A 24,082-nucleotide genomic window follows, 5' to 3' on the forward strand; every position below is an offset into this window, starting at 1 on the left:
GAAACAAAGTTGGCTGAGTAATATAAATCAGAGAGTCGTGGTGAATGGTTGTTTCTCAAACTGGAGAACGGCATATACTGGGGTTTCCCAAGGGTCAGTATTAGGACCGTGGCTAGACTTGGGTGTGTAGGGCACAATTTCAAAATTTGCAGATGACACAAACCTTGGAAATATTGTGAGCAGTGAGGAGTATAGTGATAGACTTAAAGAGGACATAGACAGGCTGGAGGAATGGGCGGACATGTGGCAGATGAAATTTAATGCAGAGAAGTGTGAAGTGATACATTTTGGTAGGAAGAATGAGGAAAGGCAATATAAAATAAAGGATACAATTCTAAAAGGGGTGCAGGAGCAGAGGGATTGGGAGGTATATTGTGTGCAAATCATTGAAGGTAAGTCTACATATACCAGTTTTTGCAATAATACCATGTTATTGCTCACAATGGGCTTCGTTTGTTTTGAATTAATTTTCTCTTTGCATTAATTCAGCAAAATGATAGGTAACAGTCCTATGGTTTGATACATTTTTCTACTCATGGTCCAGTCAAGCACTGCTATGTCAGGTGAACATGACCTTATATGCCTCTAAAGGCTGCAGCAACTGTCCTGAGACTGGTATACACTGACTGCACAGTGCAGTCAGCAGACCAAACTCACCCTGATCAGCAACAAAATCTCAACAATGAGATTTTACAGAGACCCCTGGGAACTCACTTGTAATGTAGGAGTGTGTGGCAGGAATACCCTCTGTGTTTTAATATTAAACAGATCCCATGGAAAGTTTTAAGAGTTCTCAAATGGTCCAATGGACTATTTAGGTACTTTTTAAAATGTAGATTTGCAACAGACTAGAGTTACACTAGAGGTACTATTAACTCAAATTTGTGTGAAAGGACTGTTTAGAGGGTTGGGGTGTCCCAGACTGCTGGGCTTTAATAAACTGACTATAGATATGACACCCAAGTTTGATGACCACATTTTATGCATTGATACAATTGTAGAGGATACTGCACCCTAAACTTCCTATGGGGTAGACATTAGTCTAGGCTCATTTACATTATTTTACCAGCATTTTTTCAAAGTCATGGTGGAGAATTGGAAAACCTCCCATGGAAATTCTATCTCAATGGTTTTTTTATGACAAGTTTACATAAATAGTGGTGTACTTTATTTTTATTTGTTCATGGGATGTGGGCATCGCTGGTTAGGCCAGCATTTATTGCCCAGCCCTAATTGCCCTTGAGAAGGTGGTAGTGAGCCGCCTTCTTGAACTGCTGCAGTCCATGTGGTGTAGGTGCACCCATAGTGCTGTTAGGTAGGAAGTTCCAAGATTTTGACCCAGCAACAGTGAAGGAACGGCAATATAGTTCCAAGTCAAGATTGTGTGTGGCTTGGAGGGGAGCTTGCAGGTGGTGGTGTTCCCATGCATCTGCTGCCCTTATCCTTCGAGGTGGTAGAGGTTGTGGGTTTGGAAGGTACTATCGACGGAGCCTTGGTGAGTTGCTGCAGTGCATCTTGTACACACTGTTGCCACTGTGCTTCAGTGGTGGAGGGAGTGAATGTTGAAGGTGGTGGATGGGGTGCCAATCAAGCGGGCTGCTTTGTCCTGGATGGTGTCGAGCTTCTTGTGTGTTTTAGAGCTGCATTCATCCAAGCAACTGGAGAGTATTCCATCACACTCCTGACAGGTGCCTTGTAGTTGGTGGACAAGCATTGGGGAGTCAGGAGGTGAGTTACTCACCACAGAATCCCCAGCCTCTGACCTGCTCTTGTGCCACAGTACTTATATGGTTGATCCAGTTCCATTTCTGGTCAATGATAACCCCCAAGGATGTTGGCACTGGAGGATTCAGTGATGGTAATGCCAAGGGGAGATGGTTAGATTATTTCTTGCTTGAGATGGTCACTGCCTGGCACTTCAGTGGCACGAATGTTACTTGCCTCTTATCAGCCCTATCCTGAATGTTGTCCAGGATTTGCTGCATATGGACAGTATCTGAGGGGTTGCAAAAGGTGTTGAACGTTGTGCAATCATCAGCGAACATCCCCTCTTCTGACCATATGATGGAGGGAAAGTCATTGATGAAGTAGCTGAAGATGGTTGCGCCTAGGACACTACCCTGAGGAACTCCTGCAGCAATGTTCTGGGACTGAGATGATTATCCTCCAACAATCACAACCATCTTCCTTTGTGCTAGATATGACTCCAACCAGTGGACAGTTTACTCCCTGATTCCCAGTGACTCCAGTTTTTCTAGGGCTCCTTGATGCTATATTCGGTCAAATGCCGCCTTAATGTCAAGGGCAGTCACTCTCACCTCAGCTCCGGAGTTCAGGTCCTTTGTCCATGTTTGGACCAGGGCTGCAATGAGGTCAGGAGCTGAGTGACCCTTGTGGAATCCAAACTGAGCATCAGTGAGCAGGTTGTTGCTGAGCTTTCTGAGTAAGTGCTGCTTAATGACACTGCCGGCAACATCTTCCATCACTTTGCTGAGGGTTGAGAGTAGACTGATGGGGAGATAATTGGCCAGGACATACATGGTCAATTTTCCACATTGCCGGGTAGATGCCAGTGTTGCAGCTGTATTGGAACAGCTTGGCTAGGAGCGCAGCCAATTCTGGAGCACCAGTCTTCAATCCTATTGCCGGAATGTTGTCAGGGCCCATTACCTTTGCAGTATCCAGTGCCTTTAACCAATTCTTGATATCACGTGGAGTTAATCGAATTGGCTGAAGACTGGCATCTGTGATGCTGGGGACCTCTGGAGGTGGCCAAGAATTAGAGGTGCCAGATAAGAAACTGACTGGAAGAAATTAGTGCTGGTCACATTGGACTCTATTTTCCTCTTTAGTTTTTAAAAGGAAGTGCCAATAGAGTTTCAGAATTTTTATAACTGATGAGCTTTCAACGATTGATATTGCGCAATCAAGTTTTATCAGCAGAAATAGCAAAAGAATTAGCCAATCAGGCTCATTTAACACTTCTCAAGCAGCTAATAGACCACTCAACTGCCATAAATGAAGCAAGGATTGTTGTTCCCACTGTGAAGTACTCTTGCAAAGTGACAACATAAATTGAGCAAATCACAATTTACACTACTTATACACACAACCCCTTGGTTATAGACAAACTCCATTTGAGACACAAAAATGATGACTAGGTGGATAATTTCTGACTGTGCAAACTTGATCTGAAATTAAGCAAATTTGTAAGAAAGAAAATATGCATTTTTTCACAAACTGGGTAGTTCAACTAAAAGTTCATTATTATATCGAAACAATCATCCCTCCTAGAATAAAGCTATAGCTTATCTTTTAACTCCTTCCTCAATATCATTGGGGTTTGGTTTATTCTCAGCCTGAGAAAATGGGTGATTTTATTATTATGTTGATTTAAAAAAGAGTTGTCTTATGGAAAAATAAATTGGTGAAACTACATGGGTTGTTTGTCAGATAAACCTGCATCCAGTTTATTTTTGAAATGAAGGTATTTAATTTCTGGTTGATGGAGTGGTGACCATATTTTTAACAACAAATTTCAGCATTCTGAAGGTTCCTTACTCCCTTCTTAGGATTGAAATAACATTGTGTTTGGTTTGATTGACTTACCTCATGCAAGTTCAAATAATTTGTAGCTGATTTCCTGAAGTCAGGAGCCAGGATATAAAATAAGGAAAAACTAAAAAGTTGCTTTCCGTTAAAACTGTCAATGCAGTATTTTAGTACAGTTAGAGTGATAAGACATAGGCCAGGAAATTCCTCACCGCTTGAAGAGGGCTTTTGCTACACTATCTGAAACCTAATGCTGACAGAGCGAGAGCAGCTCTGAGGAATTTCCCAATCATGGATTTTTATCAGTAATTCAGCATTGTGTATTCGGGAAATCAAATCTTGCTCCCAAACAGATGTGAAGCTGTTCAAGGCTAGAAATACAAACCAGTCATGTTCCTGAGATAGACATTGGAAAAGGCAATTCTTTGCCCACTGACATGAGCATAAAGGTGAGTTCCTTCTGCAGCAATTGATTTATTTGCTGAATTTTGCTTTGCTTCTGATTTTTTGCTGTTACAATATTGGACAGGTCAGGTGAAGCGACTGGTAGAATGTAATTGTGGGACTGCCAATTACATCATGTCATTCACTCTACCCCATATTTCTAAACCTGCATCAAACCATCTATTAAGATAATTACTTAGTGATTTTGCCCCAATTATACTTATGTGATTGCAATGTTTTGAAAGTGAGAATGTGCTGATGAAGGAACAGGATTTTGAACAACGGGAGCTTGTGAAGCAAGTACTAGAACACGCGGGAGGTTTTCAAAATTCCAAATGTACGTTTAATATTTGTGGAGCTGAGCTGGAAGTGAGTCATTAAATGTCAGTGGACATCCCACTAAGGTGGAGGGGTGGTGAGCACTGCGGGTTTGGCATCAGGTGGGAAGATTTTGTGGGACCAGAACAGGCAGTCCCAGGGCTGTGGTGCGGGTTCTGAGTGGCCTACAGCAGCCCTCTTTAAGGTTCAGTCACTCAACACACAATTCTACTGAACAGAGTATGTGGAGTGTGGACTCCACCCAGTGGAAGACGAGAATTGCATCAGGGTCCCAAATATGGCATAGGACCCCCTCCCCCTCCCCACTTTGCATATTTAGGGTAGGGTCCTGGTTGTTTTGCAAAACAAGTTCCTCCCACAATCATCATCAGAGACTTTTTAATTACCTATTGAAAGAATTGAAGGGTTTTACATTCTATCTTTTGTTTTTAAACTGTTCACATACTGTTCTAGTTTTGGTTATTGCATCCTACTAATATCTTGCCGTGTATTTGCTTCTGTATATCATTATATCTATAAATAAATGTGAACAAGAACTTTTAACCTGTAGACATCGGCCAAGCAGCATATTGTTTTTCACTTGCTGAGTTAATGGGAAACCCCACATATTCTCTTGTGAGTAATTTAGTGTGATTGGGGATTAATAAGTAAATGTGGGCATATTAACCTGTGGAATCCACAGAATAAAGATAGTTTATAAGTAGGGCCCTACCAAATTCACAGTCAAATATTATAAATTTCACGGTCTCATCATTTTAAGAATCATGAATTTCATGATTTCACATATTTAAATGGTAATTTTCATGGTGTCGCAACAAAACATGAAAATAATATATTTGAAACAAATAAGAGCCAAGGGAGGTTTCCAGTTTCAAATGGCATTTATTGTGAACTCAGAAACTATTGTAAAAAGTTGACTATAAGCAGGTCACATTCTTTACTCATTGAAGTCAGTGGTTGAAGTGAGCATGGAGCAACCTGCAACTGTCTCTTTCTTCATTCCCTGTCTCTGCACTGTGGACATCTGTCCATGTTTGGACACATCTCTGTCCACATCCAGAGAGTTTGTTGGAATTGTCAGACAGTGCCGTGGTAGTCTTGCAAGGTGGAGGATTCTGGATTCCACAGAGTTACAAGACTGCAACTCAGGCAAAATAGAATCAGTTTCTTTTGCAGTGCTTTTATAAGCAGGCATCTCCAGCCTACAGTTCTTGTCAAAGCTAAGAATCTAAGGGGAAGAGTTAAGTGGTGAAGAAAAACCAGCTCAGAGTTTCAACAACCTTCTGCAGCATGCCTGAAAAATCCACCACCAACAGGTGCAGGGTCAAAGATACACACAGCTTTCAGAAACAGCCCAGAAGGTTGTTGAAACCTCTGAGCCACTGTTTGTTCACACTTGGCTCTTCCCTGTAGCAGTAATATTGTTTGAGGTTCTTTGCCATGCAAGAAAACACCTGTTGAGCACAGGCACTTAAATCAGCATCATCACAGTGTTGTTTGTTTGACTGTGTTTCAGCCCAGAGCAGTACATCCATTACTTTATTGTAAGCTTGTGGATTGTGACGTGTCGAGATTCGAACCAAGTGATTAAATCCATCAGTTGTGTAGCATTCTTGGCAACAAACTGAACCTCCTCATTAAGCTAAGCATCGTTTAGAAGGGTCACAATGTCTGTTGAAACCTATTTTTTGTGTCAGTGTGAGCTCTTCTGAGATGAAGTCTGAGTAGTACTTCTGGTGAGCTGCATGATACTGTACTTCCCAAAACAAAGAATTCCAACATGTAATTATTGGCTTAGGAGGAAGGGTGATGCTTTGTTCCCCAATTTCAGCCATTTCATGTGCATTTACAATATGTTGCCTGTGTCGAAGCTTGCGGCTAGGGCAGTGTTTGAGGATCTCTTTAATGTAGCTGACCACTTTGTCAACTTTACCGAGCTCGCTTTTCCACAGCTCACTGACAAGAGAAATTATATGTGCATTACATGTAATATGGACAGCATTAGATATTGCACCTTGGAGCACAGATTTGAAAGATTTTGTCATGTAGGTTGCAGCTGACACTTCGTTGAAATCTGCACTGTATTTAGAAACAGTTTTGATTATCGCTTGGAAAACTATGGTGTAATTAATAGCTTCGAAGTGGACACAGGCTGTGAGCACTGTTGTTAGTTTTCCCGACTCTACATCTTTGGCCTTACCAGACATAAAATCAAATGAAAAATGCAGCACATAGTTGTCTTGCTTATCACAAATAATTGCAGAAGACTGACATATGCTAATCTGTTTTCATCTCCTCACAATGTGTAGGAAAAACCTTCGGTAGGTAGTCCTGTCAAAGTTTATTTGCACTTGGCAAGCAACCACCATTTTGTACATTACGTTGAATGAATATCCACAGCTTTGGGTGAGCAAGTTTTTCCAGTGTTATATTGACAATTGCAAAAGCATCCACAAGTTCCATTATAACAGTCTCAAAACTGTACCGGAAGCCCTCCCTCATCTACCAGTCAACGAGTTGAGCCTTGTGTCAATCACTAAATCAGGCGAAGTTCACAACATGCCCAACAATCAGTGAGGTAAGCCTTAAATAAAACGTGCAAAATTCGTAAAATGACTGATTTCACAGGGGACGCAAGAATTCATGGTGCAGGAAACATTTTTCATGGCTGTGAATTTGGTAGGGCCCTTTTTATAAGGCACTTGGTCTGTTTATGGAAACTGCTTTCCAGATGTGAGTACAAATAAAGGAGTTAAAAAAAAGCTCAAACCCTGGGGCAGGATTTTCCTGCGGGTTACAGGACGCCGCTGTCAGGCTCAAGTAGGAGTCAGAAGCCTGGCCTGTGTGGGAAACAGTCACTGACTTGTGATTTTTCCCGAATTGGCCAATTAATGGTCACAGAGCGGGCTCGCTGTCCAATTAAGGATGGTGGACGGTCTTCAGAGTTGGAGGGCCAAATGGAGGCCTTCCAGCTTGAAAGCAACAGCAGCATGCTAGGGCAGGTAAATGAGGGAAAGGGCACTTCAAAATGGAGACATCCTCACTCCAATGTTTTCAAATGTAAAATAAAAATGGTCTTTGCAGCCTGGCCACCACTGTAGTGGGTGTGGGGGTGTTGGGGTGGGGGGAGACGGTGTGTGGGGGGCTTGTGTTGGGGGAAACCCCTCCACAGGGCGGCCTCGGATGCTGCTGCTAAACCCAAGCAGGCAGGGAGGGCCTCTAAGTCTGCCTGGAGCGCTGGCCCCCACCCACTGTCTGCTGACAGGTGGCCACTTCCAGGCAGCTAACTGGACCCCACCATCTGAGGTGATCTGGAGGCCGATAGGAAAAGCCCAGTCGGCCTACAACAATTGGCATTAAATGACCATTAACCAATTTAATCAGCTACCTGTCACTTGTGGGCAGGTAGCCCTGCTGCCCACCCCATCTCACCTCCTAGAGAACCGGCTATTTTTAGTGCCCACCCACCTCCATTCTCGGCCCCCTATCTCTTGACTCTGAGTAAAAGATTAGTGGCGTAGATTCCAGCTATCATAGTATTTGCTTTCTCTCACCGCTCCAGCGGCAAGAGTCCCACCAATTGTGGGATAGTCGGTAGGCTGATGATGATGGCCATGGCTGGGATTTTATCAGCCCCCATGTGGCGGGCTAGGAGGCGGGGGTGCCTGTAAAATGCCAGGGAGCGTGTTGTGAGGGCTGTCCGATGCAGTCCTGCTGCTGGGCCATTTTCCCAGTGGCAGGAATGACAGTGGTTCTTCTGCCCACTGACTTCAGGTGGAAGGCCAATTTAACTAACTTAAGGACCAGCTAACGGCCATTTTCCTGACCACTGGCATTTTGCTGGTAGCAGAATAGTCCATCACCCTCGCTGTGTGGCGAGGCCACCAGCTGCATGGAGGTGGCCTCCCAGTGGCTTCCCAGGTGTACCTTGGTTTCCAGAGACTCCATGGCCCAAGGAGGGGGCCCCCGATGGCGATGGTTACTCCCGTAGCCCTGACACCACACCTGGAGGGGTTACCCCTCTGAACACCACGTCTGCCTCCTGACCCTGGCATAGCAACAAATTTCCTACCTGCACTTTGAGGCCACCTCTCTTGGTGGTGCTGCTGGGGCTGCAGAGCTGCTGGCCCTCTGATTGGGCATGGAGAGACAGCCCATTGTCCTTAATTGGATGGCGGGCCCAGCGGCAGCTTCTTAATTGGCCACTGCCGGAAAGATTGCCGCTGCCTACCCGTGCAGGTTTGGTACCCACATTTGGTACTGACGTTGGGACTTATCTCATGCCAGGAATATCCCGTCCAATGTGTATGCTGTTTTGACTGTTAAAAATATTGGCTGCTAAACATTTTTTCACGAGAACAAGTTCCTTTAAAGGGGAGCATAATGAGGGAGATTGATAATACCATGTTATACAGAAAAATCAGTTGTTTGGATTGGTTGAGCAGAACTGTGTTCGAACCTGTGCCTGCTTTACATTGTCTCTCGAAGCAGGATACATATCAAGTTGCATGCACTGTGTTAAACAAGGGGTCAGCAAGGCATTGAAGAGTTTCAGCCAGGCTAATTACTTAAAAAAAGCACTAAAATGTAATAAAAGGAAACTCGTCTGTACTATGAAAAAACCAACATAATATCTAATATATATAATATACTCCTGTCTACATTAGAAATATGTATATATAATATACTGATTATAATTGGTGCTAAATATTCTAGCAGGTGATGGTCATGCTATTGCTGAGGTCAGTGGTTAAAGTCTAACTCTGGGTTTTGAAACCATCATATCTAGGAATTCTTATTCATTCTTGGCACTGCCTCTAGCACTGCCACCCTTCTCCCTGCTGACTACACAGTTTATAAAATAATAGAGCAATGGGTCACTAACAATTGTTGCTAGGCAAAAGAGAATAGAGATTTGGTACCTCATTCTGCTAATTTCCCATTGGAGCAAAGGCAAGATTAGGCTGTATGGTATTTGCTTTTAGGACGAGGTTAGTTTGCCTGAGGATGTCATGTCTGGATTGGCCTCTTACATTCCAGCAGCTGACTACAGTGGGCTTTGGCAGATCTAAAACGTTGGTTGGAATCTTCTGATGTTGGAACATTTTCAGGAGTTGGTACCATTTCTGGGTCCTGACCCCACACAGGTCTGCAGTGCACACTCCAGTGCCATCTTCCAGGAAACAGCCACCTCCACATCCACCATCCAATTATGGACACTGGGCAGGTTGCTGAGCCTGTGGGCCCACTCCGAGGGCCTGCAACTCTTGACGGCTAGCAGTCCCACCGGGAGAGGTGGGTGCTGCTGAGGCTGAAAGACAAGCTCAAGGGTGCCTCAAAATGGAGACGACCTTGGAAGTATGATTCCACTTATTAAAATGAAGAGGCCCAAAGCTGGTAGGGCCATTGGATCAAAGGGAAAACCCATCTGGAGGAATCATTTCAGCTGCAGGTGCGGCCTTTCATCTCCACGACCCTATCATTGGGGTATCGGGCCTCTGGCTTCAATGCCCCCCCCCAAGTCTGCCACAGGGTGGTTGAGCACCACACACAGTGGGGGTCTGCTCTAATGCCAGCAAGATCCCGGTGGAGTCCTCACCGTACCCCCACATTTGGCACTTAATTGGCCTAAATGGATACCTGTTACTGCTGAACGTGTAGCCGATTCCGCTGTTCACCTGCCTCCAGCAAGATCGCCCAGAGGTGGGAACATGTCAGGGCGTTGACCCAGCACCCTAATGTCCAATTTTGCTCCCGGTCCTGCCTTCAAGCCCGCCTCAGCAGAATGGGGAAGAATCTGTCTGTTAACAAGGTTTCTCTCTCTACAGAACTGCCTGACCTGCAGAGTATTTCCAGCATTTTGTTTTTATTTCAGATTTCCAGCAGCTGCAGTATTTTCCCCGAGCACAGATCCACTTGTTGACAACTAACTCATCATGGTTAGCTAATTGATAATGGTTAACCAATTAATAGCAAATTGTTCTGTTGTTATCAATGTTTTGGTTATTCCAGGTGTTTATATTGACATAATTACTTTACCTTTATATTTAAAAAAAATATTTATTTCCAAAAATAATCTTTCTACATAACAGTTAAATTCGTTGCAAAGCAAGTTTCAATTCTTTTCCTCAGATAGAAAGCTGCTGACGGTCAGTTTGAATCCAGGTGGCGAGTGATTTAGCTCAACCTTTTGAATATCTGGAAATAAAGATTAACAAGTTGCTGAGGGAATGCATTGCAAGGAAATTGTCACCAGTGATTTATCCTCCAGGCATGGATCACACTTAATGATCCTACACAATTGGACATGTGCCAATGGTGCACACTGATAATGTTAATGCAGTCTGGTTCATGCCACCAGACTCCTGCTGATGTGCTCCAGGCATACCCTAACAGGCATACTTATCTGAAATTACTGAGACTGAGAAAGAGGGATGGCTGGGAGACTGTAATGATATATGAATGATTTCTACATTGTAGCACACAGAAGTAAAATATATGGATGGTTTGGAGTTCTACATACATTACATGTATATGTTTGCAGTTTTGAGTTGTGTTCAGGACTGAGAAAAGAACTGTTAACAGTTCCTGCAACCCCAAATCAAGACAGAATCTCTTGTATTTAAAGTAATAAATTCCACGTGCTGTAAAGCATATTAAAGCACCAATGTGCAATGCCATGTGGAAATTAGAGGGCCAGTTTTAACCCTCAGCAGGTTTTGGGCGAGTGGGGGAAGGGTGGGTTTGGCTATGGGCAGTAGGTCAAATGCTAAAAATGCTCATAGCCCGAAGTTTGAGATGCAAAGGAATGGGGGAGTTCTGGGACAGGAAAACATTTCAGTGTTCAATTTCACCCATATAATGATAACATACAATAGAGTAGAAAACAATGTACTCATGAATCATTATGTACAGTGTAACAGCGAATAGATTATCCATTTAGTGTTATTGAGTACAATCTGGTTTGAAGGATTTCCACAGTGAGTGGGGGGTAATCTTAATCTCATCCACTGGGTGGGAGATGAATGGGTTCCACCTCACCCCATTTTACTCTCGTTGATCTCAATGAGTAGGGTTTAAAACAAGCTCCTGACTCAAGTTCGCCTGTCTCCCGCCAAGTGAGTTAGGTTACTATTATCCCTGATATTTCAATCTATAAACTTGTAAAAAAAAACAGCACAGGAGCTGCTTAGTCCTGTGTCAGTCGATTTTGTTAGATGCTGTCATAAGTTCAGAAATTTTTTATTTGTATTTAGAAATATAGCACTGAAACAGATCCTTCAGCCCACCAAGTCTGTGCTGACCAACAACCACCCATTTATACTAATCCTACATTAATCCCATATTCCCTACCACATCCCCACCATTCTCCTACCACCTACCTACACTAGGGGCAATTTACAATGGCCAATTTACCTATCAACCTGCAAGTCTTTGACTGTGGGAGGAAACCAGAGCACCCGGCGGAAACCCACGCAGTCACAGGGAGAACTTGCAAACTCTGCACAGGCAGTACCCAGAACTGAACCCGGGTCGCTGGAGCTGTGAGGCTGTGGTGCTAACCACCGCGCCACTGTGCCACCACTGTTAAAGCTGAATAGAAGAAATAGTTGTCTAAGGATTGCTGCTGCCCAAACGATTGACATTCCTATAATAAAAGCAAAATACTGTGAATGCTCGAAAACTGAAATAAAAACAAAGTGCTGGAAATACTCAGCAGGTCTGGCAGCATCTGTGGAGAGAGAAACAAGAGTTAATGTTTCTGATTTGTGACCTTGCATCTGAACTGGCAAAGGGCAAGAGAGATGCTTTCATACAACTATTAGCATGCCCTTTGCCTTTGTTCTGTGACATTTTTGTCATTTAATCTCTCCTGCCCTCTGCCCTATCACACACCTTCCCCTTTTCTCTTTTTTCCCCTGCCCCTTTTCACTTGCTCAAAGCCTTTACATTTATAACCTTTGCCAGTTATGATGAAAGGTCACAGATCTGAAACATTAACTCTGCTTCTCTCAACAGATGCTGCCAGACCTACTGAGTATTTCCAGCATTTCCTGTTTTATTTCAGTTAAAACTCCTAACTGAAACCTAGTGCGAACTGAGTTTAGGCAATTGCAGAGATCGGAGAAAACTACCATGAGCAAGCATGATGCTGTTGATTTATAGAACACATTTATTTGTGATATGTGATAACTGATGAAAAGAAAATGCAGAAAATTTCAGCTTTTTGCTAGGCAAGAGAAAATGCTATGCATAGGAAAGATATGGTCGATTCAAGAACTGATGAACTGATTGATTGTTGAAGAATCTTGCAGCTACTTGTGATTTTGGCTATCTGAAAATGTCTGTTTCATGATTGAATTGTGTTTGGAACCATGTGAGAGAAAAAGACTGCTGAAGGAGCCAAATAACAATCTTAAGAAAGAAATCGATACAGTAAAAGCAGCTGAGGTTTCACATAGATCAACTTGGTAATTTTGTATAGAGCCAAAGAACATAGGAACAGGACTAGCCCATTCAGCAGAAAGAGATTTTAGAGGTGACATAGGATAGCCTACCGGGGAAACTGAGTGCAGGGAGGAATCCTAGTGCCGGCATGTATGGGCATTATGTATTATTTAAATTACTTTTTGGGGGAGAAGGTGACTAGGTGAGAGATGATCGGGAAGGGGTTGAGTGGGGGTTGACAATGGTGTTCAGCACTACCCCACTCCCTCTGCTCATGTCATCAGCAGCTGCTGTTGGAGAAGCCTCAGGCAGAGAGCTGTGATCACATGGGTGAGGGGGGAGGGGGTCTCATCAATTGGAGATTCTCAGCTTTCAGGGGGTTTCTGAAATGGGGGTGGCTCTGAAATTTGGGTGGGACTCAGAAATATGTGGTGCTCTGAAATTGGATCTTTAAAATATGGGTGGGGCTCTGAATGGGAGGTGTCTGAAATAGGGAGTATCTGAAATCAGGGTTCTCTGAAATATGGTTGGGCCTTTGAAATGGGGGGGGTCTCTGAATTATTGGTGGGGCTCTGAAGTGGGGTTTCTCTGAAATGGGGGACAGCATTAGGCTTCCTATTTGCATATGCACAGAGCCAAATGCCTGTTTCAGGTAGGCCCTGGATGACTACTTCTGCCTTTATGTGCATGCACACCCACCTGCTATATTGGATGCTTAAGCACATGTTTTCCGTCTGTAAGGTGGGCATGGTGCATATTTCTAAACACTTGTATTTATACAGCACGTTTCTGATCTCAGAACATCCCAAAACACTTCACAGCTGATGATGTATTGTTTAAGTGTAGTTGCTATTGTAATGTATGAAAACGCAACAGCCAATTTGCGCAGAGCAAGATTCCACAAACAGCAGCGAGACAAATGCCAAGATAACCTGTTTTTAGTGATGGTAGTTGAGGGAATGCATGAGAACTCCCCTACTTTTCTCAAATCATGCTTTTTATTTATTTGTTCATGGGATGTGAACGTCGCTGGCTGGGGCAGCATTTATTGGCCATCCCTAATTGCCCTTGAGAAGGTGGTGGTGAGCTGCCTTCTTGAACCGCTGCAGTCCTTGGGGTGTAGGTACACCAATAGTGCTGTTAGGAAGGGAGTTCCAGATTTTTGACTGAATGACAGTGAAGGAACAGCGATATAGTTCCAAGTCAGGATAGTGTGCGGTTTGGAGGGGAACTTGCAGGTGGAGGTGTTCCCATGCATCTTCTGCCCTTGTCCTTCTATGTGGTGGAGGTTGCAGGTTTGGAAGGTGCTGTCAAAGGAGCCTAGGTGGGTTGCTGCACTGCATCCTGTAGATAGTACACACTGCTGCTACTGTGCATCAGCGGTGGAGGGAGTGAATATTGAAGGTGGTGGATGGTGTGCCGGACTGCTTTGTCTTAAGATCATAAAAAATAGGAACAGGAGTAGGTTATTTGGCCCCTCGAGCGTGCTCCGCCATTTAATACGTTCATGGGTGATCTGAGTATGGCCTTAACTCCACTTTCCTGCCAGCCCTCTGTAACCCATGAGTCCCTTGTAGATAAAAAAAATTTGTTTTACTCAGCCTTGAATATACTCAATAATCCAGCCTACACTGTTGTCTGGGGAAGAGAATTCAAAAAGTTAATGACCCTCTGAGAGAAGAAGTTCATCCTCATTTCCATCTTAAATGGGAAACCCCTTATTTTTAAACTGTGCCCCTTAGTTCTAGATGCCCCCACGAGGGGAACCATTGTTTCAGCATCTACCCTGTCAAGCCCCCTCAGAATCCTATATGTTTCAATAAGACCTCTCATTTTTCTAAACTCCAATGAGTATAAGCCCAACCTGCTCAAACCTTCCTCATAAGACAACTCCTTCATCCCAGGAATCTGCCTCCTGATAGTGTCAATCTTTTTGAATGTTGTTGGAGCTGCACTCATCCAGGCAATTGGAGAGCATTCCATCACATTCCTGACTTGTGACTTGTAGATGGTGGACAGGCTTTGGGGAGTCAGGTAGTGAGTTACAGGTTGCAGAATCTCCAGCCTCTGACTTGTTCTTGTAGCCACAGTATTTATATGGCTGGTCCAGTTAAGTTTCTGGTCAAGGGTAACCCTTGGATATTGATGTTGGGGCATTCAGCAATGGTAATGCCTTTGAACATCAAGGGCAGATGATTAGATTCTCTCTTGTTGGAGATGATCATTGCTGGGCATTTGTGTGGCACGAATGTTACTTGCTAAATTTCAACCCAAGTCTGAGTGTTATCCAGGTCTTTCTGCATGTAGGCATGGAATGCTTCAGTATCTGAGGAGTTACAAATGGTACTGAACACTGTGCAATCTTCAGTGAATATCTCTATCTCTGACATTATATTGGAGGGAGGGTCATTGATGAAACAGCTGAAGATAGTTGGGCCTAGGACACTACCCTGAGGGACTCCTACAGCAATGTCCTGAGGGCTTAGATGATTCGCCTCTAACAATCACAGCCATCTTCCATCGTGCTAGTGTGATTCCAACCAGTGGCATCCCTGATGCCCATTAACTTCAATTTTACTTGGACCCCTTGATGCCATGCTGGGTCAAATGCTGCCTTGATGTTACTCCCATCGGACCTGTGGAATTCAGCTCCTTTATCCATATTTGGACCAAGGCTGCAATGAGGTCTGAAGCCGAGGGCCCCTGGCAGAACTCAAACTGAGTATCAATGAGCAGGTTGTTGCTGAGTAGGTGCTGCTTAATAGCACTGATAATGACCCCTTCTATTACTTTTGCTGATCATTGAGAGTAGCCTGATGGGTGGTGAATTGCCTGTTTGGATTTGCCCTGCTTTTTGTGGACAGGGCATACCTGGGCAATTTTCCACATTGTTGGGTAGATGCCAGTGTTATAGCTGTACTGGAACAGCTTGGGTAGGAGTGTGGCTAGTTCTGGAGCACAAGTCTTCAGCACTACTGTCGGGCTGTTGTCAGGGCCCATAGCCTTTGCACTGTCCAGTGCCTTCAGTCCTTATTTGATGTGATGTGGAGTGAATCTGAAGACTGGCATCTGTGATGCTGGGGACCTCAGGAGGAGGCCATGATGGATCATTCACTTAGCACTTCTGGCTGAAGATGGTTACAAAGGCTAGCAACTGATTTAGGCAACAAAGGAGGTGCTAATAGTATTTTACCTGGTAGTAAACCTAACAAAGTGAAGCCCAAGCTACTTAGAGGTGAATTAATCAACTGTCAATTCATTGAGAAGAAACATCCTCAGGCTAGGAATCAGTGTCCGGCATTCAGGCTGGCATGGAACAAGGAATTCCAAGTTATTTTGCTGCCAGGTATAAGACAGAAAAGAAACAGAGTCAGATGAACAAAATGAGTACGCATGCACAACTAGAGTGGGAAAGAATATTTCACAAATAGTTTAGTTTAGCACAGGGAAGCCTTGAATTAATCTAATCAGGCGTCAATCAGACCAGAAGTGGGTCAGTGAGAGAACAGCATCTACGCAACTGTTGGTGTTCTGAGCCCTTGCATATTTCTGGGTCAGTGCCATTTGCGTTCTATTAGGACCTCAACGGATGATGGGTGGTCGGTCGCATGCAGCTGCCAGGTTTTAAGTCCTCAATCAGGTTAAAGGGACAGGCATCACGGGTTGGCCCATATGGAATACAGCTAGTTTGCTGAAAGCAAAATCAATGTCATTAAAAAGTGCAGGAGACCAGAGATCACGGCTTATCTTCAGCAGTGAGATGCCTAACAAGAGCAGTTCAAGGCAAAATTAAAGGAGGTGTTCACAAGCGTGAATGCAATCAGCAACATGCAGCGTACCCAGATTCAGTAAAGGGAGAGGATAATGACCATGCTAGGTCAGCCAAGGTAACTGAACACTTTGTCATCTTCTATTAATGCAGTGTAATAAGCATGTATGGAACTTACCCAAATCTCTTCATACTGGAGCCAAACTTTTTCACAATTTCGACAGGAATACAATGCAAATTAGACATTATCCTGGCCGCAGCCTTGTAAGGAGTGGAGAAGTATCTGCTCACCCCAAAGAATGTCATTGGTATGGGTGGGGAAGTGGGATTCCAAACACTGGGACTTCCTCCATTGCTGACCTCTCAGTAAGTAGATCAACAGTGGCCAATTTGCTAGATGGGACCAGGTGTACCTGCCTGCCAAATGGTGAACTAGATTCCCTAACAATATCCTGAGGATTACCATTGACCAGAAGCTGAACTGGACCAGCCATATGAATCCTGTGTCTACAAGAGCAGGTCAGAGGCTGGGAATTATGAGGTGAGCAACTCATTTGCTTACGCCCAAAAATCTGTCCATCATCTGCAAGGCACAAGTCAGAAGTGCGATTGAGTACTCTTCACTTGCCTTGTTGAGTAGAGCTCCAACAATACTCAAGAGGCTTGACACCATCCAGGACAAAGCAGCCCGCTTGATTGGCACCCCATTCACCAACTTAAACATTCATTCCCTGCACCATGGATGCACAGTTGCAGCAGTGTGTACCATCTACAAAATACAGTGCAGCAACTCACAAAGGCTCCTACGACAGCACCTTCCAAATCTGCGACCTCTACCACCTAGGAGAACAAGGGCAGCAGATGCATGGGAACACCATCACCTGCAATTTCCCCTCCAAGTCACACACCATCCTGACTTGGAACTATATCGCCGTTCCTTCAGTGTCGTTGGATCAAAATCCTCGCACTCCCTTCCTATCAGCACTGTGGGAGTACTCACACCAAATGGATGGCAGCGGTTCGAGAAGGTGACTCACCACAACTTTCTCAAGTGCTGACCTTACCAGCAATGCTCACATCCCCTGAAAGAATAAAAGAAAACTGTGGGTCAAATCCTGAATTGTAGTCTGCTTCGCCACAGAGAAAAGGCAATTTATTATGCTATTGACCCCTAACAAAGAAAGCAAAGGGTGGGGCATATGTGGCTGCTTTCTGAGGGGGTGGTGGAAGCTGACATTGCAACATCAGTGTTATAGGGTACCCACTGCAACTGGTGAATTGTGGAATTGCGTGGCTGATGGTTCTTTAATTTCACTTTCTGAAACTGTTGGCAACTGCTACACCGTGTCATTATATAAATACTTGTAAGATATCTGATGAACTCCTGATTTGTAAGAAAATGATCTATTTCCATGATGATGCTTTTGAAAGCATGGGTTGCCATGAGGAACATGAAACATTGCAAGAGACAGATGTGTGAAACCAGTAATGCATTATCTGCACAAAATTTCTGATGCATTAGCGAAGTCTGTTAGGACACTGTTGTCCAATGCAAAGGAGGTTATTGCAGGTCATTTAGAAAATCTCAATGTAATCAGGCAGTCAACATGGTTTTATGAAAGGGAAATTGTGTTTGACTAATTCATTTATTAGAGTTTATTGAGGAAGTAACAAGCAGCCTGGATAAAGGGGAACCTGCGGATGTGGTGTACTTGGATTTCCAGAAGGCATTTGACAAGGTGTCATATCAAAGGTTACTGAACAAAATAAGAACTCATGGTGTAGAGGTTAACATATTAGCATGAATAGAGAATTGGTTAGCTAACAGGAAACAGAGAGTCGGCATAAATGGGTCATTTTCAGGTTGGCAAGCTGTAACTAGTGGAGTCCCACAGGGATCAGTGCTGGGGCCTCAACTATTTACAATGTATATCAATGACTTGCATGAAGGGACAGAATGTATGTTTGCTAAATTTACTGATGACACAAAGATAAGTAGAAGAGTAAGTTGTGAAGAGGACATAAGGAGTCTGCAAAGGGATGTAGATAGGTGAAGTGAGTGGTCAAAGATTTGGCAGATGGAGTATAATGTTGGAAAGTATGAACTTGTCCACTTTGGCTAGAAAAATAAAAAAGCAATATTCTATTTAAATGGAGAGACGTTGCATAACTCTGAGATGCAGAGGAATCTGCGTGTCCTAGTACATGAAACACGAAAAGTTAGCATGCAGGTACAGCAAGTGATTAAAATTATGAGGAAAGGTTGGACAAGTCGGGTCTGCATTCATTGGAGTTTAGAAGGATGAGAGGTGATCTTATTGAAACATATAAGATCCTGAGGGGACTTGACAGGGAGGATGTGGAAAGGATGTTTCCCCTTGTGGGAGAGACTAAAACTAGGGGACACAGTTTAAAAATATTTAAGACAAAAATAAGGAGAATTTTTTTTCTCTCAGAGGGTTGTGAGTCTGTGGAACTCTGTTCCCTGGATGTATGTATGTTCATATTAGCCACTAGCTACTTGGGAATCCAAGGACAGGACTTTTAACCACTGATGGGGGCGAGTATGGAGGTGGATGGGCACGGAAATTCATGTCGCCAGCGTGCCGGTTTACCATCACTGTTTCACCCCCAGGCCATTTTTCCAGAGGTGGGATGGGGCAGGGAGGTGGGAGCAACAGGACTATAGGTGGGTAGCCAATTAAGGGGATTAAATGGCCACTTAAGGCCTATTGTCAGAGGCCAAGTGTTCAGCACTCCAGGCAGGGTTTGAGGCCCACCCAGCCTGGCGGGCTACAGTTGCAGCCTCAGGCTGCCCTGTGGGGTTCTCCCTCCACATGAATAGAGCCTGCTGCTGAGGTCATTTTTCATTTAAAATTTTAAAAAGTTGGAGCGAGGGTCCCTCTATCTTGAGGCGTCCTCTCTCTCATTTGAAAAGGCAGTCTACAGTTTCTCCCATCCAGGAGGGCCTCCTATTGGCCCTCCAGCTTCATGAGCCCACTCACCATCTTTATTTGGACTATGAGCCCATCCTCTGGCCACTAATTGACCAATTCGGGGAAAATCACTGCCAGATGACTGTTTCCTACACATTTTGGGGTTAGGACCTGTATTTGACCCAGAGGTCAGTGTCCTAACCCAAAATCCTGTCCTAAATGTGGATCATCACATTTTTAATTAGTAACTAAAAAATGAACAATAGACACTGTTATTTGGATGTGATCTTAATTCTTATATTTGCAATTTGCCTATGTGTGTGTTCTTTGAACTTTTTTGTGCATTTGTTGGTAAAATGAAAAGACGAAAAGCAGAGTGTACAAGTGGTTTTTGATTGGTGTTTGCACATTACCTCCTTAGTTTCTGCTTTTTGTTTATCTGCTAAAATGGTGTGTAAAACTGGTGAAATCACTGGATTCCAGCACCATGGAAACAGCACCAACCTTGTATCAAGTGGGGCGCCATAATTGTCAACTCAACCAATCCCATGACACCTCAAAGAGGTTAATATTTTGAGATTTGCCCTGAGGGAAAGATTCTTTCCCGGCACAAAATGCAGAAACAAGGAGCAGCAACATGTGCTGCAGGTTCTCCGCTCCCCCAATTTTGCCAAGGGATTTCCACGCCTTCCCTCAAAAGGACGAAGAATGCTTCTGTGTTCAAAAAATATGAAAACTGTTGTTATGGGTATATCATGTTAATTGGGTGAGCAGTGGGCAGGAGCATATGCTCCACCTGCCTGAAGGAATTGGATGGACATTTTCATTTTGCATTTAATTTTCTCAGCTGCCGGCATGAAACTCGCTGATCTGGAAGCTGGAAACCCACTGGGCAGTCAATTTTGAAAGGCCTGCAACAGCACATTAAAGGGAAGGAGTAGAAGCATCAGGAGTGAAACAGAGCAGCAGCTTCTAACATCAGTGAAAAATTTTGCAGCAGCTATAGCAGCAAAGTGGTCAAGTATGGGACCCTTTAAGGCTCAAAACCTGTAAGCGAGTACACTACAAATGAATAATAAACCAGCTTCCAGCTTTCCCTCATTGCAGCAAAGATTTCCTTTAACGTATGCTCCTAACTTCTACCGCCCATGTTTAGTGGAATGGAATGAGGAATTGGACAGAGAGTAAAATGGCATCACGGGTTCAGTATCTACACCATCCTCAGATGAGACATTAAATCAAGGCCCCATCTGCCCTATTGAGTGAATGTGAAAGATTCTGTGGCAGGATTTTAAAGAAGGGCAAGAGATTTCTCCCCACTGTCTTGGTCAATATTTATCCCTCAGCCAATAATTAAAACAGATTATCTGATCATTAGCTTTTCGCTGTTTGTGGGATCTTGCTGTGTGAAAATTGGCTGCTGTGTTTCCTACGTTACAACAGTGTCTACACTTCAAAAGTACTTAATTGGCTGTAAAGTGCTTTGGGACAGCCTGAGGTCGTGCAAGGCGGTGTATAAATTCAAGTTCTTGATTTTCTTTTCTGTATTAATCTGACTGATTTGCATTTATTTATGTTTCCGATGGGAGCACTGGCTACCTAAATTGAAGTCTGCCAGAAAATTGGAATAGAAGCGCAACAAGCAGCATGCCAGTGCATCTGTTCCATTCAATTTTAGTCCCGTTACCATGTCGTACTTAACGTTGTGCAAATCGCTACTTGCAATCTTACAAATAATCCTTTCAGAGTTGTCCAGTATTGAGTTTACTGCAAACACTTGACAAAAGAAATTGCTTCAACTTTAATGGAGATTTAGGTATGTGATAATTTCACTTCTCTGTGATGTGGGTTGGATCCTGACTCTGATTTCTCTTGACTTTCTCTATCAATGAGACCCGCTGTAACTGTTGAGGCTGATAGCTTTAATCTAGTTTCTGCTTAAGCAGAAGATGAGTTTCTTGAGGCAGTGCTCATATTCCAGTTTGGACCACAGCCAGTCAGGGGCATCATGTGGCATCAAAGATTCTTTGTTCTGTGATTTGTAATAGATATTACAAATATTACATGCAGAGATGTTGTCTTTGATTTCCACATTCATGCCAAGGATGGTATTAACATCTTCGGCTTAGCGCACACGTGCTTCAATCCAAATATGGCTTGAGTGGATTTTCTGCACCATCTCTGCCCTTGTGTGTATATGGATGGTGGTTGTGTCTTTTTGACAGAACTGAAAATAAGAACACTTTCTAATCGCTAGGGGAAGCATATTTTTTGGATTTTAGTCATCCAATCAGAAAAATGTGGCTAGATTTTGTTCTCCCCAGGCATCGGGGTCCGTGGTGAGGGGGGGGTGCCTGAAGATGCCTCTAGGAGAGGACCACCACGCACCCCGTTGCCAGAAAGGCCCAGCATGATATTACTGGAGGCGGCGACGTCTCGTGGAGGCCTCCCCCGCTGCTCGGTGATGGGACCCCCATTTGAATATTTAAATAAATTTAAATGAATGAATAAATGATACTTATGTCGCGGCCTGATGTCCCGCTGGTAACAGGACTAAAATTGCAAGTGGAATATATGCACTGGCATGCCGCTTGTTGCACATCTATTCCAATTTTCTGGCAGACTTCAATATAGGTAGCCAATGCTCCCATCGGAAAAAGTAATAGATGCAAATTAGTCAGATTAATATAGACAGCGCCTTGCACGACCTCAGGCTGTCTTAAAGCACTTTACAGCCAATTAAGTAGAGGGCCAGCACTCTCGCGCCTTCGGATCCCCGTCCGGGGAAATGAGGCGCCACACTGGTGGGGAGGGGGGAAGGAGGCAAGTTTCTCAGTGCGGAGGGGAGAGGGGGGCAATGGGGTCAAAGTAACATAATTGGTGTCAGGGATAGTGGGAAGGGTTGGAGTTTAAAGTTTATGCAGTTTGGCGGCGGGGGCGGTGGTTGGTGGGTGGGTGGGGAAGGTCAGATGGACAAGGTAAATGCTTTTGGGGAGGAAGGTAAATAATTAATTGTTATGGGGTGAGTGGGAGAGGGGCAGAAGAAGTGTCTATTTATTTTTATTAACTTTGTCTTTAAATATTTAAATTTCCTGCTAGGGCTGAAAGCCCTTTAAAAAGGTGGGGTGGCCCGCCCCGGCTATTTAAATGAGCTGCCGCATGGAGGATTGCAGTAGTTCTGTGACATGAGGACCCACATTTTATTATGGTATGACCATTCAAGACAAAGCCTCCAATCAATACATATATAATTCTGATTGCGGTGGGAGCAATGCACTGTCAATTCAGTCCTGCCACTCACAGGTCGCATCATATGTATCTTAAAGCTTTCCAAATCAAAGAACGCTACAGCTGAATTGAAACAATCTAGTAACCCCCCCCAATAAGGCAAACCAAACCAGGTATCTTTAGATATCAACAAATTAACTGTTTATTAAAAAACAAAAATCTTAAACACTACTAAGATAAACCAATATCTAAAGACCTTATAACTTATTTAAAGAATCTAAATCCTGCATTCGCATACATATACCCAAACTATCGGTAGTTTGGTGTTTGATTAGCTGCCCAAAAATAGAAATAACAATAAAGTCTTTGCAGATTTATGTTCCTGATGAAATGGAATCTTCAATATAGAAACATCCAAGGTTGCTTGAAGTCTTCGCAGTTGTCTAATAGAAAAAAAAAACAAGTTCTTCAATGGTAGGAAATTCAGCAGTCCAGTTCAGCAGTTGAAGTGTTACTCTTCTTTTGCTAGCGATGATCACACCAGTTCAACAATTGCTATTATTTTTTAAGGAATTAATCTGGCTTGACTTTTCAGAATTTTGTGAGATAAATAAACAAACTAACTTCTCTTCCTTCTGTTTAAATTTGCCTGAGAGCTGTCCTTTCAGGTGCTAGGACGCAGCTGTCTGTTGGTCTCTGAACAAAACAGTTTTTAATCGGACAGTTTCAAAGTCAAATGGCAACATTGTATGTCTTATTCTCTCCAAGATGCACTTTCACCCAGTAACTTATGAAGCTGGCTGCCTTAAAGAAGTACTGATCGTTTGCTGCCTTAAAGATGCACCACAGTATTGCCCGAGGAAAATAAAACAGGATCATGACAATTTGAATATTTAAATCAATTTAAATGAATAAATAAATAACATTTACCCCACTGCCTGATGTCCCGCTGGTAACGGGACTAAAATTGCAAGTGGAATAGATGCACTGGCATGCCGCTTGTTGCACATCTGTTCCAATTTTCTGGCAGACTTCGATTTAGGTAGCCAGTGCTCCCATCGGAAGCATAAATAAATGCAAATTAGTCATATTAATATAGAAAAAAAAATGAAGAACCTGCATTTATACAGTGCCTTGCACAACCTCAGGCTGTCCAAAAGCACTTTAAGCCAATTAAGTAGCGGGCTGGCATTCCCGCACCTTCAGCTCTCCGTCCAGGGAATCGAGGCGCTACACTGGTGGGGAGGGGGGAAGGAGGTAAGTTTCTCAGTGCAGGGAAGAGGGGAGCAATTTTGTCAAAGTAATGTAATTGGTTTCGGGGATAGTGGGAAGGGTTGGAGTTTAAAGTTTATGCATTTTTAGGTGG

Source organism: Heterodontus francisci, chromosome 2 (genome assembly GCF_036365525.1).
Source record: "Heterodontus francisci isolate sHetFra1 chromosome 2, sHetFra1.hap1, whole genome shotgun sequence".
NCBI classification, from domain to species: Eukaryota; Metazoa; Chordata; class Chondrichthyes; order Heterodontiformes; family Heterodontidae; genus Heterodontus; species Heterodontus francisci.